The following is a 16,009-nucleotide window of genomic DNA, read 5'->3' as shown; positions in this document are numbered from 1 at the left end:
TATAACTCTGTGTGTCTGAGTGACAATACTTGGGACAGTTTGTACCATTTAGCATGTTCCACATAGAAGCCCCACTGAGTTTGCACAGTAGAGAACACCAAGAGTCTAGTATTCCATCTTTAAATCTTGCCTCAGAAGGTCAGTTCTTGGCAACTAGAAATAAATAACAGTTTATATTTTTTCATATGTTTTAAGGCATTCTCCCATGGCTGACATAGCAGGCTTGCTTTGTCTACTGGTTTTGAGGGGATGTCCAAATGGGCAATGGTATCCTGGGGCTAAACCATAGACATGCATTTATACAGTATTAAGAGAGGGCACACCACTACAATTTTTTTTTAAAAAAGTGCAAGCAAAACTAAAAAGGTATAGAATAAACCGCAGCATAAACTTCAGTGTAACAGGAGTGACTGTTCACAGAACTCAGCAACCTGCTGAACCAGCAACCACAGACTATAAACACAGGAAAGAGCGCTGTGTAAACTGTAGACACATATCCCCAGGGAATGAGAAGTGGTGCTGTTATACTCGGAGAGCTGTCAGGCAGGCTGTGATCCTGTGGGTCTTGAATGGGAGGAGGCCTCATCAAGGCTGGGAATCCCAGATACTCAGACTCTAAACACCGAGACTCTTCTCTCCTAACACAATGTGAGCCTTGACTGTCTTTCCTGAGACGAGGGAGAAGCATTACCCCTGCATGAACTGTTTATGTGTATATACATAGTATATTTAATGACAGGTAAGCCAAAATGGAGCCCATGAAGGCCAAGATCATGCCAGATATGTTTGTTAAACATTAACATGAGGTCTATGATAATGCATGCATGCTTACTGAGCTGTGAAAATGTTGAGCAAGATGAATTACTAAGTACCTCAGTGTATTTAACAATCCTGAGATGGTAACAGGGCTGGAAAGTTTAAAGTTAATGCTATATACTGACCAGGCTGCCAAGCACCCAAAGAATGTGGAGCTAAGGAGCCAGAGATCTTTTGACAAATCTCCAAACTTGACCAACAACATGTGCTTGCTTCACTCCTCAAGTTTCATCAGGCTGAGAGCCAAATTTTCTACATTCATTTCATACCCGTGACAGTTCCCCAAAACTAATGGTTCTTGCCTTTTTGGTTGGTGAACAGCAGTCAAGGATGCCAGCGCAAGCAGAATAACAAAATGGGATGAAGGCCAGAAATGGACATAACAGCTGTTGGAGGTTATATGTGCTGTCCAACTGACTTCAGAAGCCATAGTTCTAAATGACTGATAGAGAAATGAAAATGAGGTTCAAGTTGGGTACTGGGTACTGTGAGGAGGCCCAAAGAACCATGCATGCTCTGTGTTTAGCCTCATGAGGCCTACAGCAGGAAAGTTTTAAGAATGGAGAGGGCTCAGCCTTTAGAGGAGGGCACCTCTTTTCAGGTCTATCACGCCATGAATTTTCAATTGTATGAACTTGGGCTATGATGTGTTTGAATTTCAGCATACTTATATACAGAACAGGACTAGCACCTATTTCTGCAGGCAGATACTGTAGAGCTCAGTGAGATAATGCAGACAAACACTTCGATGAACTGCCTGATCAGAGTCCCTACATAGTGAGGCAGACTGATACCAGGTTGATATTACACAATGGCTTTGTTATCCAGACAGATGTTTTTAGGTAAGTGTCCTCAACACTCTTAAAACCAGCAGACCACAGAAAAGAACACTACACAAAAAGACACAGAAAGTTTAGAGCAGTGGTTCTCAGCCTGGGTAATGACTCTTTCATAGGGGTTGCCTAAGACAATCAGAAATCAGATATTTACATTACATGTCATAATAATACCAACATTAGTTTGAGGTAGCAATGAAAATAATTTTATGGTTGGGGGTCACCGCAACATGAGGAACTGTATTAAAGGGTTTCAGCATTAGGAAGGTTGAGAACCACTGGGCTGGAGTGACATTTCTAGGTATTGTTGCTGGCTTTGGGAAAAAAAACACATAGATCCATGATCCATCTGAAAGAAGAGAAATTCTTCCTGTGGTTTGTTTTGAGAGAGACCATGAACAAGAGAAAACCAGGTCATGGGGAGGTCAAAGGACTCACTTCCAAGGCCCTTCAATTTCCTTCAGTTCAAAGTATCAGCATGGGATGGTACCTTGTTATGGAGCATTGTGTTCTGAGTCTTGAACTATAAATCACAGTGCCTAGCCCAAATTGCTTTTGAATTGTATTGTGCAGGCACCCTGATGGATACTTTCTATGAGTACAAAGCAGGGAGGGGCCTGGTAAGGCTTTGGTGTCTGCTCCCGCCCTGGATGTTAGCAGATGAATTTAGAACAGAACTGGAAAAAAAATTAAAAGGGAGCTGTCTCCAAGGCTCCTGTGTCCTTGAGTTCTCAAAGTTTCAAGCCAAGCATGATCAAAAAGGTCACACCATCTGAACAGCTGATTTTATGGAAGAAGAAATCTGTTCATCTCTGCTCATGCTCCATCTCTTAGACAGGCTGTTTGCTGGGAGCCTGGGGGAGAAGGGATCTATTCTTGTATTTTAGGACAGCCCTCTATCCTCTACAACAGTCCTGCTTCCCAATCTTTCCTTGACCACGGCTCAGTTAAAATAGCCTAGCTTCCACAAATTAGAAGAATGAGGGGTAGGCTTCCTTGGCTGTTCAGGTAATGTAGCTGTCCATCTACCTCTGCGATACTTGTGGTATGAATCTGCCTAGACACAGATGAATGAGCCCACATGAGCTTTCTGAGGTACTGCTAACACCGTGGGCCAGGATTTAGCAATCAATCAGATAAAAAGGAGTAAACCCTCCTTAGAAGGCAGAGGAGAGAGGGAAGGCCTGGCCCAAGCCTGGCAACTGAGAAGCTGATGAAACTAGTCATTTCATTTGAGCCTGTGCCTCTCTAGTTACCATGTGTTTTCTAGGAAACAATTATGTCAGAAAATTTCATTAATTTTATGTCTGTGGGTAATTCACCGACTCTAATTGGCTTTGAGGGTTGGTGATTGCAGCCTCTGTGAATACACACACGAATGGGAGAAACAAACCTTTTCTGGGTGTGCTAAAATGGAACTGGATGATTGTTTCCATTTTTAATAACCCCCCACCCCCCAACAATTGGAGAGTACAGCTACTGAAATGAGTTACAAGATGGAACATCACCTATCAGCCGTGGATGAAGAAGGCACCAGGGTGATGACAATGGGGGCATGGCATGTGCCCAGAAGTAACAAAAACCACACCAAAACTAGAAGCTGATATCTGCCAAGAGACAGTTACCATATTGAAAATTTTATTTATCATTGAATCCTTCCAACACAGGTGCTGAATATACTGTAACTCACACGCATAGAAACCAAGATACAGATATTGAAATTTTTAACCAAGTGCATATAGACAGTGCACAATAAATCCAACTTAGGAAGAATTCCAAAATCCACCTCCACCCATAATTCCCCCTAAATGCCAGATCATCAAATGTGTTGGTTTCTTGTCCACTATCCTAGACATTCTTTCCTATACACACCTCACTTTCTAGGTTCAACCATATGAAGCTTCTGTTCATGAGTTAAAGATCTTTGGTTGTTAGTTGTTCCCTATGCTCCAACTTAAGAGTCCTTGATCTTGGGACAATCCCCAGTTAGGTAAGTTAATGAGGACTACCAGCTTTCTGTTTACCTGATCATAATCACCTAGAGGAGGTTATATGGATCAATCTGGATGAACATCAGGTGGGACACATCATAATGTCTAGACTTCTGGTAACTGTATCTATAATGACTTAGAAAAGAAGTCTGTTTGGGGAGATATTTATACCCACTATACCAAAGACGGTCAACATATGGAGCCATGACTGAGGATGACCCACACGTGGTCATTGGCCCCTTTATATTTTCACAGAGAGGAGCCAATCCATGGTCTTTGAATTTAAGTTAAGGGAGTTGGTCTTGTCTTTATTCTCAGTCAATAGCAGGCATTCTTGAGTGGAGAGAAAGAAGAAAGGGATTTCCAGTTTTGTAATTGTCATGAGCAACAGAGATTGCAGAAATGTCTGATGCTCCTTTAGATTTAAGACTTTTGGCTCTGCAGCCCATTGCTGTACAGTGCAGGGACTTCTGGCTTTCCTTCTTTCACCTCTATCTATGCTGTCTCTAAAGTAGTGTTTCTCAACTCATGGGTCATGACTCCTTCGTGGGGGTGTCTAATGACTTTTTCACAGGGGTCAACTATCAGATATCCTGCATATCAGATGTTTACAATGTGGTTCATAACAGTAGCAAAATTATGGTTATGAAGTAGCAGCAAAGATGTTTTAATGGTTGGGGGATCACCACAACATAGAGTTGCAGCATTAGGAAGGCTTCGAACCACTGCTCTAAAGTGACTCGTGTATGAGGGAAATAGGCATAAGGAAGCATGCTTTCTTTTTAGTCACCTTATAAAGTAAAATAGTGGAGCTGAGGCAAAAGAGCTTACATAAGACACTGAACAGTGAAGCTTATGTCTAAGGCTTTACGTTATTCAGGCAAAGCAAGAAGTAAGGCACTGAAGGCATGGTACTGGTCTTTGCTATAACTTTACCCTGAAATTTACAGATTTTTTTTCAAGCAGAATTTCTCCATTTGAAATTGACAACCACTTATATTTTCCTCCAGATTACGGGGTACCTAGAAGATTAATCAAGGACAACAGTGGCTTATGCCCAACTTCCCTATTCCTTCCTAACAGAATCCTGGTTTTGCACAGGAACCCACAACAACCATCAGTAAGAATGCTTTCTAGTTCTTTGTGCAGAACGTAGCCTGGGCAGGGCCTTTTCCATGCATTCAAGGATGTCAAGTCGATTTCCAAGACGGAAATGAGCTATTGTCCAATAGCTCAAGGGCATTGCTTTGGTGGTAACTGATGGTTACTCGGTGGAGGAATATAGAAATTGTGCATTTTGGTGGTAATACTGCAGTGTTCCTTGATGGTTCAGGATTTAATTACAGGCTCAAGGACTTCAGGCTAGGAAGGAGAGTCTTTCAATGGCATTTCATTGAAAGGGTGTTACAAACCGTATACCATTCAAAATGGGACTGCTTCCCAGAGGGCAATTTTATTTTCGGTCCTGGGTGGGGATGGGAGTTCAATGAGAGGAGGAACTCCCAGAATTTATCAGCCTAAACTCATTGCCACCAATCACAGCCCAGAAGATGGAAGGTTTAAGCTGGACAACAAAGAGGCCGATCCTCTCTTTGGAGATCCTGAATTCCTATTTTATATTGCGATAGGCTTCCCCCCATCTCCCAGAGTCCAGACCATCATGTGAGTCAGACAGTACCAATATTTAATGTCAGGTTACTAAATTCACTGGCTTCCCTGTCTGTTCACCCATCATAAATCATCTCAGGACTAGTGAGGTTGAGGGCATTATTATCACTTTTGGATAGGAGGACAAAGGAAGGCCTGAGCGGGAGTCTTGGGTAGTCTGGAGAATAAGCAGGCTGTAAACTCTGGTGTTTGGGGGTGATTACATACAGGACGGTGGTTCTCAATCTGTGGTTCACAACCTCCATTGGGTCACATGTCAGACATTGCTAATTATATCATATACTAATTGTGATTAGTAGCAAAATAAGTTATGAAGTAGCAATGAAATAATTTTATGGCTGGAGGTCACCACAGCATGAGGAACTGCATTAAAGGGTTGCAGCATTAGAAGAGTTGAGAATCACTGATGCCAGAGAATGAGGGCCTGGCAGTGAGTATGGAGAGAACACCAGTGTTCGGGATTCTCCTTGTAGGATGGAGGCCCCTCCTCCAGCACACATGAAGAATCGATGTAGACAGTGTGTAGAAACAATGTCCCAGGAAGCCTTTGACAGGATATATAAATTCAACATTCTGTCCGAGACCATACAAAAAAAAAAGACCATATGAGGATCCCCGTTCAGCTGGTCTTGAAGATAGTGGGAAGTGGTTGTGAGCCTCAAAAAGTTTAGAAAACATTGTATGCTTCTACAATTTCTTTAGACTCAGAAAAAAAATAGTCACCACCAACTCTGACGTCATGTCCCATCCAGCTAAGAAAATGAGAAAATAAAATGAAAATTAGAATGTTATTATAAAAACTGGACCCATCACAGCCAGGCGTGGGAGTGGTTCACCATTCAGGCCTGTGACCAGGTTAGAAAATGAGGGGCACAGATAGCATTTGGCAATACCACACTGACTAGATGTCAAGCCAGTCCCACCAAAAAGCTGATTATGAATAGAGTATAAACTTCCTGAAGATGAGGTGTTTGGCCCACCCTGGCCTGTGCAAACACTGAAGTCAAGCAGCCTAAGCAAGCCTGGAAACCATCACACCACCATTGTGATCACGCCAGTGACAAACTGGGGTCACCCCACGCCTGAGTTTATGGGAGAGCCTTATGCACCGTTCTCACAATAGTGCTATGCCATAGACATTATTATTTCTGTTTTTCAGATAATTCAAGTGACTTGCCCATGTCACAACTGATAAGAGGCAAGGCCAAAAGGCAACCATGGGTCACCGTGACCCTGTACCAGTTCTGACGTTCTCCCATTAGTAAACTGGGTGAGAAGCCTTCAGGATGCCCTGAACCATTCAGTCCTCTCAGATGTAAATCCTGTCTTTAAGCCAGGCTGGCATGGGATATCTCATGCCCGATGTGGACTGAACAGAAGGGGGTCTGCTAAAGGCACCCATTGTACATGAGACCCAGCCAACAGAGCTCCTCAGGTTCAGACCTTCTGCATTTTTGCCTGTTTTCTTTTTCCACTATTCTTTCCGAGGGGGTATCCAGGTTGCCAGGCTGGCATGCACATCAGCCTGTGGCATGAAGTATCGTTCTGTCTAAAACAGTGGAATGTCTCCGAGCCCTCTCCAGTGTGGGCTCTGCACTACCCAGCAGCATTTGCCCTTGCTTTGCCATGCACAGCCACCCTGGCCAAACTAAGACGTTCAAGTTAGATGGGAGTGCTGCCCATAAGATAAGCGATCAATAACAGATTCTCCCAAAGGTTCTTCCCCCTTCTTCAATCCCACTCTAAGATTGATTCATCTTGGGTTTCAAGATAGGGAGAGGTGGGAGGCAAGAAGAAATTTATAGGCCTGCTTCCCAGGGAGATTGACAGTATTTGGTTATAAATATTTTCAAGAGGGATAAAAGCAATCCGTTTGTTTCTGAGGGCCCTGTGCACACTGCTCCAGAAGCAGAGAGCCAAGAAGGGAGTGTGGGCAGACCAGTCTTACTTTATAGCCACTGTGCTCTATGGGAAGCTGAAGGAAGGAGGGAGCAAGAGAGGGTGAGAAGGCTGCTGTTTGACAGCACAGAGTGCCCTGACACCCACTCTCCCTAAGTATGTGTGTTCTGCTGCTTCCAGGCCACTGTTAGACAATAGCTCCTTTCCATTTCCTCCCCATCACCCCAAAGCAGGGAGCTAGCTACAAAGGGAAAGGCATGCTGAGATCCCACGAAATGTTTTTATTGAGACCCAGCTCTCCAGAGAGAGATTGAGGAAGTGACTTAAGCAACCTTATTACAAAATAAAAATGTATCCTCTGACTTCATGACAGGAAATTCGAGAAAGAGAGACAAGCTCATAAAAAGGTACACACACACACACACACACACACAAACACACACACACACACACACAGAATAAGCAACGTTCAAAAGGACCGGAAGAAAAAAGAGATGATAAATCATTGTGTGCAGAAGAGGCAAACACAGCATGAAGCTGAGAAAGGAGTTTTAAAACCCCCATGAGTAATTTTGTCTTCTTAGGAGTATCATGTACTCTAGTCTGAAAATTCGAATTAAAATAGATTCATCAAGCTGTGGGAAATAGCTGGAATTCCTTGTTGTTTGCACCATGGTTTGTAAGAGCCTCCCTGACTTCACACCCCTCACAGTGCTGAGGGCATCTGGCAACACTTCTAGGAAGATCTTAGGTGTTCATGCTTTGTTTGCATGACACGTGCGTATCATCATTTAACAGCAGCTAAGGAGATCTGCTCATTAGCGAGGCTAGTTAGGAAACGAACACGACTTCACAGAGCCCTACTTCCAGACTCACTTTCCACTGACCCCTTCACCCCAAATGGACTGAATAGCATGTTCAATTAAAGGGCACAGGAAGTGCTCAGCCCTGTTGTAGGAAACATTTTCCCTACCCCATCTCTGCTCAGCTTTGCCATCAATCATTGATGGCTAATCTTTTAATAAATCATTTGAGATTTTAGAACTCAGGGTTTTGTGGATTTTTTTTCACTCCAGAATATTTTCATATGCATCGTCTTGGGGCTTCCACTATAGAGGGGTCTGGGAAAGGCATAAATGATCTATCGGTGTGCCTCAAAGCAAGGCTTTTATCTGAAGACCCATTCATTCATTTTTCAGCAATCATTTTCCCCCTCTGGGTTAGTCTTTCTTCTTCTTCAGGTACAACTGCTTGCTCCCTGAGAAGAGTGAGGGCCCAGGGTAAACTCAAGAGCCAGGCTTCCACTTGCTCACCTGTTGAAGATGGAAGGTGTATCTGTTGGTTTCAAATGATGTAGTTTATGAGTGTTGGCCATGAGAAAAACACAGAGCTTGTCCCTTGCTGTGTGAGTTGGGTACAGGTAGGCATAAGGGGGAGGTGAGACAGTGGATTAGAGTGTGAGAGGGTAAGACTGCTGGGAGAGCATCGAGGTTTCCTTTGTGGAAGGAGGTGGCCAAAGAAGCCTTATAATGCATATAGAGATGACAACTCTCAGCTACATGTGGTCTCGTCTTCTACATATCGTCTAGTCTTACTATTCCTAACCTCTGGGGAATCCCAATGCAGCTCTGCCCAAAACATGCCCGCAGACATACAGCTCTTTGGTGGTACCCATCCTATTTAGACACGGGGGCCATGCCATGTGTAAACAGCTCAAATCCTAAAATGCACAAGAGAACAAGTACAGAATCTGAGTCAGGCTTCAGTATTTAAGTGGCCCAGTTTCTCTCTTAAGCTTTTTTTAGGATGCATAAGGCCACATGCATAAGGCAACATTATTTCTCCAGGTGTGTTTGAGTCAGAAAGATCCCGATTTAGAAACAAAGACACTGCCTCAATCAATGTACCCACGCTCCTAATAAGCCACCAAGCCACTACTGCACTGCACAGCCAGTGGATTTATATCTTGTTGAGACATGCACATTTAAAGTAAGGATATTGTCTAGGAAACTTGAGCTGCAGCCTTTGCAGAAGCAACCATCACTGCATAATTCCTTCCAGAGGAATAGAAGCCCAGGCTCCAGGCAGCAGCCTAGTTCCCAGAGGAGACATCATCATTGATTTTCCATGTGGCTCTGCACTCGGTGCTCACTCGTGTGTTTTGAATGCTATCTTATGTTCTTTTCATGTCCCTTCCTTTACCGTGTCTCCAGAGACAGTCAAAGCCTCCAGGCTGTTTTGCAATAAAAACTCAGCAAGTTGGAAGGACACAACCCAAAGCTTTTCAGACAGCCAGGAAGTTCTGCTGACGGCACTAAAATTCAGGATCTTCGTACAACATCTGAGGCAGGTGTGTTTATCCAGCCGAGCGGAAGCCGGAAACGTGTCCTCTGAGGAGGACCTCTCTGTTTCCTGTGGGCTGAAGACATAGTGTGTTTTCTTGCTCCCTGACCTTGAACTCTGACTTTCCACTTCTGGATCTGCGATCAGATTGGATTCTTGCACTTTGTTTGGATTGTGGGGTGATGTCCCTCAGGAGCCTTTGTATCGTTGTGAGCCAAGGATGAGCCCTCTCGGCAGGATGGGTGGGGGTTGCTTCATGAACTGTGATCTAAAGCTAGTGTCTAAAACAGTCATAATCTGGCCCCAGATCAGCAATCACAAACCATACATTTATATGTTCATATGTACACACATTTGTATATTCATACAAATGCGTTCATAACAAAATAAATGATTTGCACCAAAATACACAGAGGCCCAATGTCTGAGGAAAATAGCCCAGCCCTTCTTTCCAGGTAAATTTTACATCCTGCTAAAGAGATCCATCTCATTATTTTTTATAAATTTCTGAACTGATATAGCCTAGTAGATTCCTCAAGTTACACTAAAGTCAACTGTTCTCAAAACTTCCATGATCAGAATCACCTGTGTCCCCCCCAACACAGAAATTATTGAGCCAGGATCCCTGTACACGCTAGGCAAGTTCTCTGTCACCAAGCTACATCTCCAGCTCTCAAGTCCAAATCTGGATTTGTCAACATGAGCCTCAGATTGAACAGACTCTAGGGAAGGCCAGAGCAGCCACACCCATGACTACTTCTTAGATACACTTGGCCATATTAGTCCATTCAGAATGATAACAAAATGCCCATTGATTGGGAGCTTCATAACAACAGGTATTTATATCTTATCTTGGAAGCTGAAAAATCAAAGATTAACAGTTGCTTGATTTGGTGTTCGGCAAGGGCCAAGTTCTGGATGTGCCCTCAGGAGTCAGGAGAGATGAGCAGCTCTCTGAAGTCCCTCCTAGGACCCTCTCAACTCCCAAAGTCCCATTGTCTAGCATCACCACATTTGGGGGAGATGAGAGTATTCCAGACATTTTAATTACAGCACACCAAAATTCATGACCTTCCCAGGATCTCCAAATGGTGATTATATATAAATAGGATCAAAAGATGGCATCACACTCCCCTGGAGTGGGTCCTTGAACTCAGTTTGCCTGGCACCTTTAGAAGAATAAATAGGAAGGGATAGTCAAAACCAGATGACTGGTGGAATGTCATATGAAGACAGAGGCATGATTGGAGTGAAGTATTTAATCCAGGGCATGCTAATGATTACTGGCAAGGACAACAAATAAAGAAAAGGGATTGAGACTTTTTGAAAGTCTTGAGATAGTCTACCCTACTGATGTCTTGATTTTGGACTTTAGACCTCTAGCACCATTTAAGTATAAATTCCTTTGTCTTAAGCACCAGCTGAGAACAGTTCATTAGGTCAGTGCTAGGAAAGGCACAAGGTGCTCTGAAACCACTTTGGAGAACCACTAATCAGAGTGAATGACCCACCTCCTTCTTTGGCTGCTATTCTTTTCTTATCATCCCCATGACAAAGTTTCTTCTCTGGAGTAATTCTTATTGTGTCTATTTGTGTCTTCCCACACCTGATTAATTCCCTAAGAAGAATTTTCACTAGCTCCTGGTTTTGAAATATTTTTTTGGCTTTTGTTTTTTTTTTTCCTGCTGACCTCTTTATTCTTATGTAATCCTAGGAGTTCACATATACTATATTGTGGCAAATGAGAGTCTCTGACTACCCTCCTGTCTCCATCATCCTGATAGAACATTGGTTATGTCCTGTGGTTGGAGTTTCATTCCCTCTAGCAAAGGCCAAAGACATAGGTAGCACAAAACCTTTGCAAGAGACTTCAGGGAACTGGAGAGATAGGTTGGAAAGAAGGGGGTTTTGGCTCCGGGAAGACAAGCATTAAGAGGGATTTGTTTGCCTTCAAATATATGAAGTGTTACCATGCATTTGATGCAGACTGCCTGCTTCCCATCATACTTTAGCGTGAGCCAGAGGAAGGCAGCCTTAGGAAGGAGAGCTTTGAATAGAAAGAGTTTTTTCAAGGTAGGTTTTTAAGTCACTGTGGGAACAAAGGAAAAGTTTAGACACATGCAGACACTTTGTCATTCAGTTTTATTTAGGCAGAGCCCTTCCTGGGGCCAAGTGAATAAAAGAGGTGCGTTTTGGAGATAACTTCTTGTGATGGTTTGTATATACTTGGCCCAGGGAGTGGAACTATTAGGAGGTGTGGCCTTGTTGGAGCAGGTGTGTCACTGTAGACATGAACTTTAAGACCCTCATCCTAGCTGCCTGGAAGCCAGCCTTCTACTGTTGGCCTTTGGATGAAGATGTAGAACTCTCAGCTCCTCCAGTCCTGTATTTGTCTGGATGCTGCCGTGTTCCTGCCTTGATGATAATGGACTGAACCTCTGAACCTGTAAGCCAGACCCAGTGAAATGTTGTGCTTTATAAGAGTTGCCTTGGTCATGGTGTCTCTTCATAGCAGTAAAACCCTAACTTAGACACTTCTGCTCTTTGAGTTGACAAGCTTAGAAAAGAACCAAAATGTCCACTTAAAGTTAATATCAGCTCCAAGGGATGCAGTTATGTTCCTAGACAGGGAATTTGCCTCTACTTCATCTTCTACATTTAAGAAAAATATGTATTTTTATCTTTTGTTTACAGGTCTTTCACCTGTATATATGTCTGCAGACCACATTCATTCCGTGTCTTTGGAGGCCAGAAGAGGGCATCAGATCCTCTGGAACTGGAGTTATTGATGGATGTACTACCCCATGACAGTGCTGGGAACTGAACTTAGGTTCTCAATAAGAGAAATGAGTTCTCTTAGCTGTTGAGCCTTCTCTGAAGCCCTGGTCTTTTACATTTTAAATTGAGGTCTTGGGAGATACCATTCTGAGTTATGGAGTCGATTCTTCTATCACTCTAGTGTTATCAAGTCTTGCCAAGTCCAGCTTACATAACAACAAAAGCAGTATATATTTGCTTTTTTCTTGCTGCATGCAAAAGTATCACAAACCAAGCAGCTTCAAACGGCACATATCTGTTGAGTGAATAGTGCTGGTCAGGAGCTTGCCTGTACATGATTCAAGTGGATGCTGCCTCGGGGCCTCATAAGGCTGCCGTTAGAGCACAGGTGGCCTGTCCCTTTTTGGAGTTTGAGATGTTCTGCCAAGCTCATATGATTTGGCTGGCTTCTGTTTCTTTCAGTTACATGGCTGGGATCTCTGCTTCATCACTGCCTATCAGGTAGGGGCCATCCTTAGCATCCTTAGTACCCCGGGTCTCAGACCCCCAACAACAAGGCTACAACAACAACAACAAGGGCTGGTGGGAGAGTCTCTCACTCTGTAATAGTCATATTGGCCATGCCCTCTACCAGCTGGAAGATACATATGCTCTGCCTGTATCAAAGAGGATCACAAAGGATGTGAGGCTGATTTAGGACTTTGCTTACTTCACTGTGGTTAGAAGGGGCTACTTGCTCTTGTTCCTCATCATGCCCAATTGCAGGTGAGCTCCCAGCTTGTCTGATGCTAACTTGATCATATAAATGTAGAAAGTAAGTTCACAATGGAGAACAGAAACTATGAATGATTCTGGTTTCGTACATCAGTGTATCTGAAGTTTAATTGCTAAAAGTTAGGTTGATTAATAAAATCACTATCTTTTTTTTAGATTTATTTTATTTATTTTATGTGTATGAGTACACTGTAGCTGTACAGATGGCCATGAGTCATCATGTGTGTGACTGCTGGGAATTGGACTCAGGACCTCTGCCAGCCCCGCTCACTCTGGTATAACTCATTGTAGCTGTCTTTAGAAGCACCAGAAGAGGGGGTCCAATCTCATTACGGGTGGTTGTGGGCCATCATGTGGTTGCTGGGATCCGAACTCAGGACCTTTGGAAGAGCAGTCAGTGCTCTTACCCACTGAGCCATCTCGCCAGCCCTAATTAAATCACTATTAAACAGTGATTTTCCATCCATCCCCTATTATTGCTAGGCTATGCCATGCAGAAGGCTGACCTTGATGCTAAACTGCCTGGGTTTAGATCCTGACTACAGTAATAGCTCTGCAGTCTTGAGAAATTGTGGGGAAAACATGGTGTCAGAGTGGGACTTATCCACTATGACAGACTGTACACTCAAACTCTTTCTGCTGGAAGTTCCTTTTTCCTCAGGTTTTTTGTCATAGCAACGAGGTAAATAACACACTAGGCAAGCACAGACTATGCATCCAGTCTTGTGTGCAGTGTGCTTATCAGTACTGTCTAATCTGAGTCACAGAAGACACTGTGGCTGTGGGGGTGAGGCTGGGGTGTTGGTACCTTCTTTTTCTATAGTAGGATGCTGAGGCTCAAAAGTTGCTAATAAACAAGCTCCATGGAGTCAAAGCCAGCACAGCTCCATGGAGTCAAAGCCGGCACAGTTTCCTCTGTTGTCTTTTTTTTTTTTTTTAAAGATCTTATTTATTTTATGTATGTGACTCATTACTGTCCTCAGACACACCAGAAGAGGGCATCATATCCCATTACAAATGGTTGTAAGCCACCATGTGGTTGCTGGGAATTGAACTCAGGACCTCTGGAAGAACAGTCAGTGCTCTTAACTGTTGAGCCATCTCTCCAGCCCTCCACAGTTGTCTTAATGTTTCCGATGCTGTCTTAATGATTTATAGCCAAAAAGCCAAAATGGATCCAAGGTAGCAGGAAGGATGTGAGTGAGGAGAGAGAAGGGGTGTGTGTGGATGGGGCAGGTAGCTATGGCCATACCGATTCTCACTAGCTCAGTTGTATCTGCAATGGGTCGATTGTGCAAAACCCTCTATCAAGACCCAAAGTGTCTCGTAGCCACTCAGCTGCCTTCAGCATCAGTTTCTCTATGCTTTCAGAGAAAATGTTTCTTCTTTGAATGATGAAGTGAGATCATTTTGACAGCACTGGGTGGATGTTGTGGCACTTTATGCTTTTCATTTAAATAAACATGAGAAGGAAGAAGAGAGGAAGAGAGAGAAAAATTAGAAGAGTGGGAAGCCATTATTTCATCTAATTATTTAAATTTTTATTTATTTTGCAGTATTTGATTAAATGTTTTTCATATAGCATATTTTGATCATATTCTTTTCCATCCTCAAATATTTAGTTTTATTTTGCACATGTAGAGTGTTTGCCTGCATGTATGAGACTATGCGTCACATTGGTGCAGCGCCTGCAGAGGCCAGAAGAAAGCTTTAGGTCTCCTGGAACTGGAGTAAAAGGTGATTGTTATTTTCATGTGGGTGCTGAGAACTGGGCTGAGTTTTCTGCAAGAGCAGGAAATTCTCTGAGCCTCCAAACCATCTCTCCTGGGTCTGGGAGGCTATTATGGCCTGACAGATAAAAAGAAAGCTTCAGACCCGGACTTCCCAAAAGTCAACTCAGAATGCTGTTGCCACTGTGTGTAGGGGAGGGAAAGGGGTTCCCAGAGAGATCTGGGGAAGGAACCTAAAGCTTCACATTTGCTCACTGGAAAAGCACTCTTCTACCAAGCTCTATTCTCACCGCCACTGCAGTAACTTGTTCAGTTCACTTCCTGAATATGCACAGTAGCTTGAAGAAAGCATCACAAACTGTTGTCTATGTTGAGCATTTCATGAAGAGAGGCAGAGCCTGGAGCTCTGGTGTTGGGTGGTCAATGGTTTTACTATCCAGGTTTGTTCTGCTTCTTAGCTTCCCAGGGTCACCTGCTGCGGCTTTCCCTCTACTGTGCCATCACTGTTATAGCAAGAATGAAGGAACACAGATGGTGATCAGTATGCTGCTATAAATACTGTTAAGAGAAAACTTTCAGATTTGAATCTCATCCTTGGCTGGTACCCTGCAAAAGGCTCAGGTATGGGCTTTGGGGACCAGGCTTTGGCTGGTTCCCCACTTGTCTAGATGTTCTTGGTGCTGGGAACCCTGAATATGGAACTTAAGGGGGTTTAAAGTTTTAGGGGTAACTGAGAAATGACCTTAGAATAGACATCCACCTCTCAAGTGGAGGTTAACAATGACACCGGGGGAGGCAATGGGGTGGAGCTGGGGATGTTCTTTCCTGTGTTTGTCAGAATCTCCTTCAAGAGACCTCTATAGTGTTTGCAGGCACAGGTTATGCAGTAGGTTGTTATCAATGGCCTTAGACCATTGGGTTGGTCCCCTGCCACTTCAACTGTATCAACATGCTACCCCTCAGACTGAGGTGCTGTTGAGTAGTGCTTGAGACTCTTGCAGTGACCCAGTGAGTGGCACACCAATGGTGACATCCTTTTTGAGGTGATATTGTTTATACCCCTATGTATTCCAAGTATAATATATTCTGTACAAAGTCCAAAGGCTGAAATCAGTGAAAAACCTTTAAGCCTATCCAGAAACAAAGCAATTGTTTTAATCTCACTGGGAAAAAT

At 43.4% G+C, this 16,009-nt stretch overlaps 1 long non-coding RNA gene across 1 annotated transcript; it reads left to right on the top strand.

The window, feature by feature from the left end:
- Nucleotides 1-530: 530 nt before the first annotated feature.
- On the top strand, nt 531-11,193 carry LOC116083768. Its single transcript, XR_004115906.1, has 3 exons — nt 531-739; nt 1,138-1,298; nt 9,424-11,193. It is a non-coding gene; the product is annotated as an uncharacterized LOC116083768 (long non-coding RNA).
- The last annotated feature ends 4,816 nt before the right edge of the window (nt 11,194-16,009 follow it).

This window comes from Mastomys coucha, unplaced genomic scaffold (assembly GCF_008632895.1).
Source record: "Mastomys coucha isolate ucsf_1 unplaced genomic scaffold, UCSF_Mcou_1 pScaffold8, whole genome shotgun sequence".
NCBI lineage: Eukaryota > Metazoa > Chordata > Mammalia > Rodentia > Muridae > Mastomys > Mastomys coucha.
The sequence above is the reverse complement of the archived record's forward strand: the minus strand, read 5'-3'. Positions and strand labels throughout refer to the sequence as shown.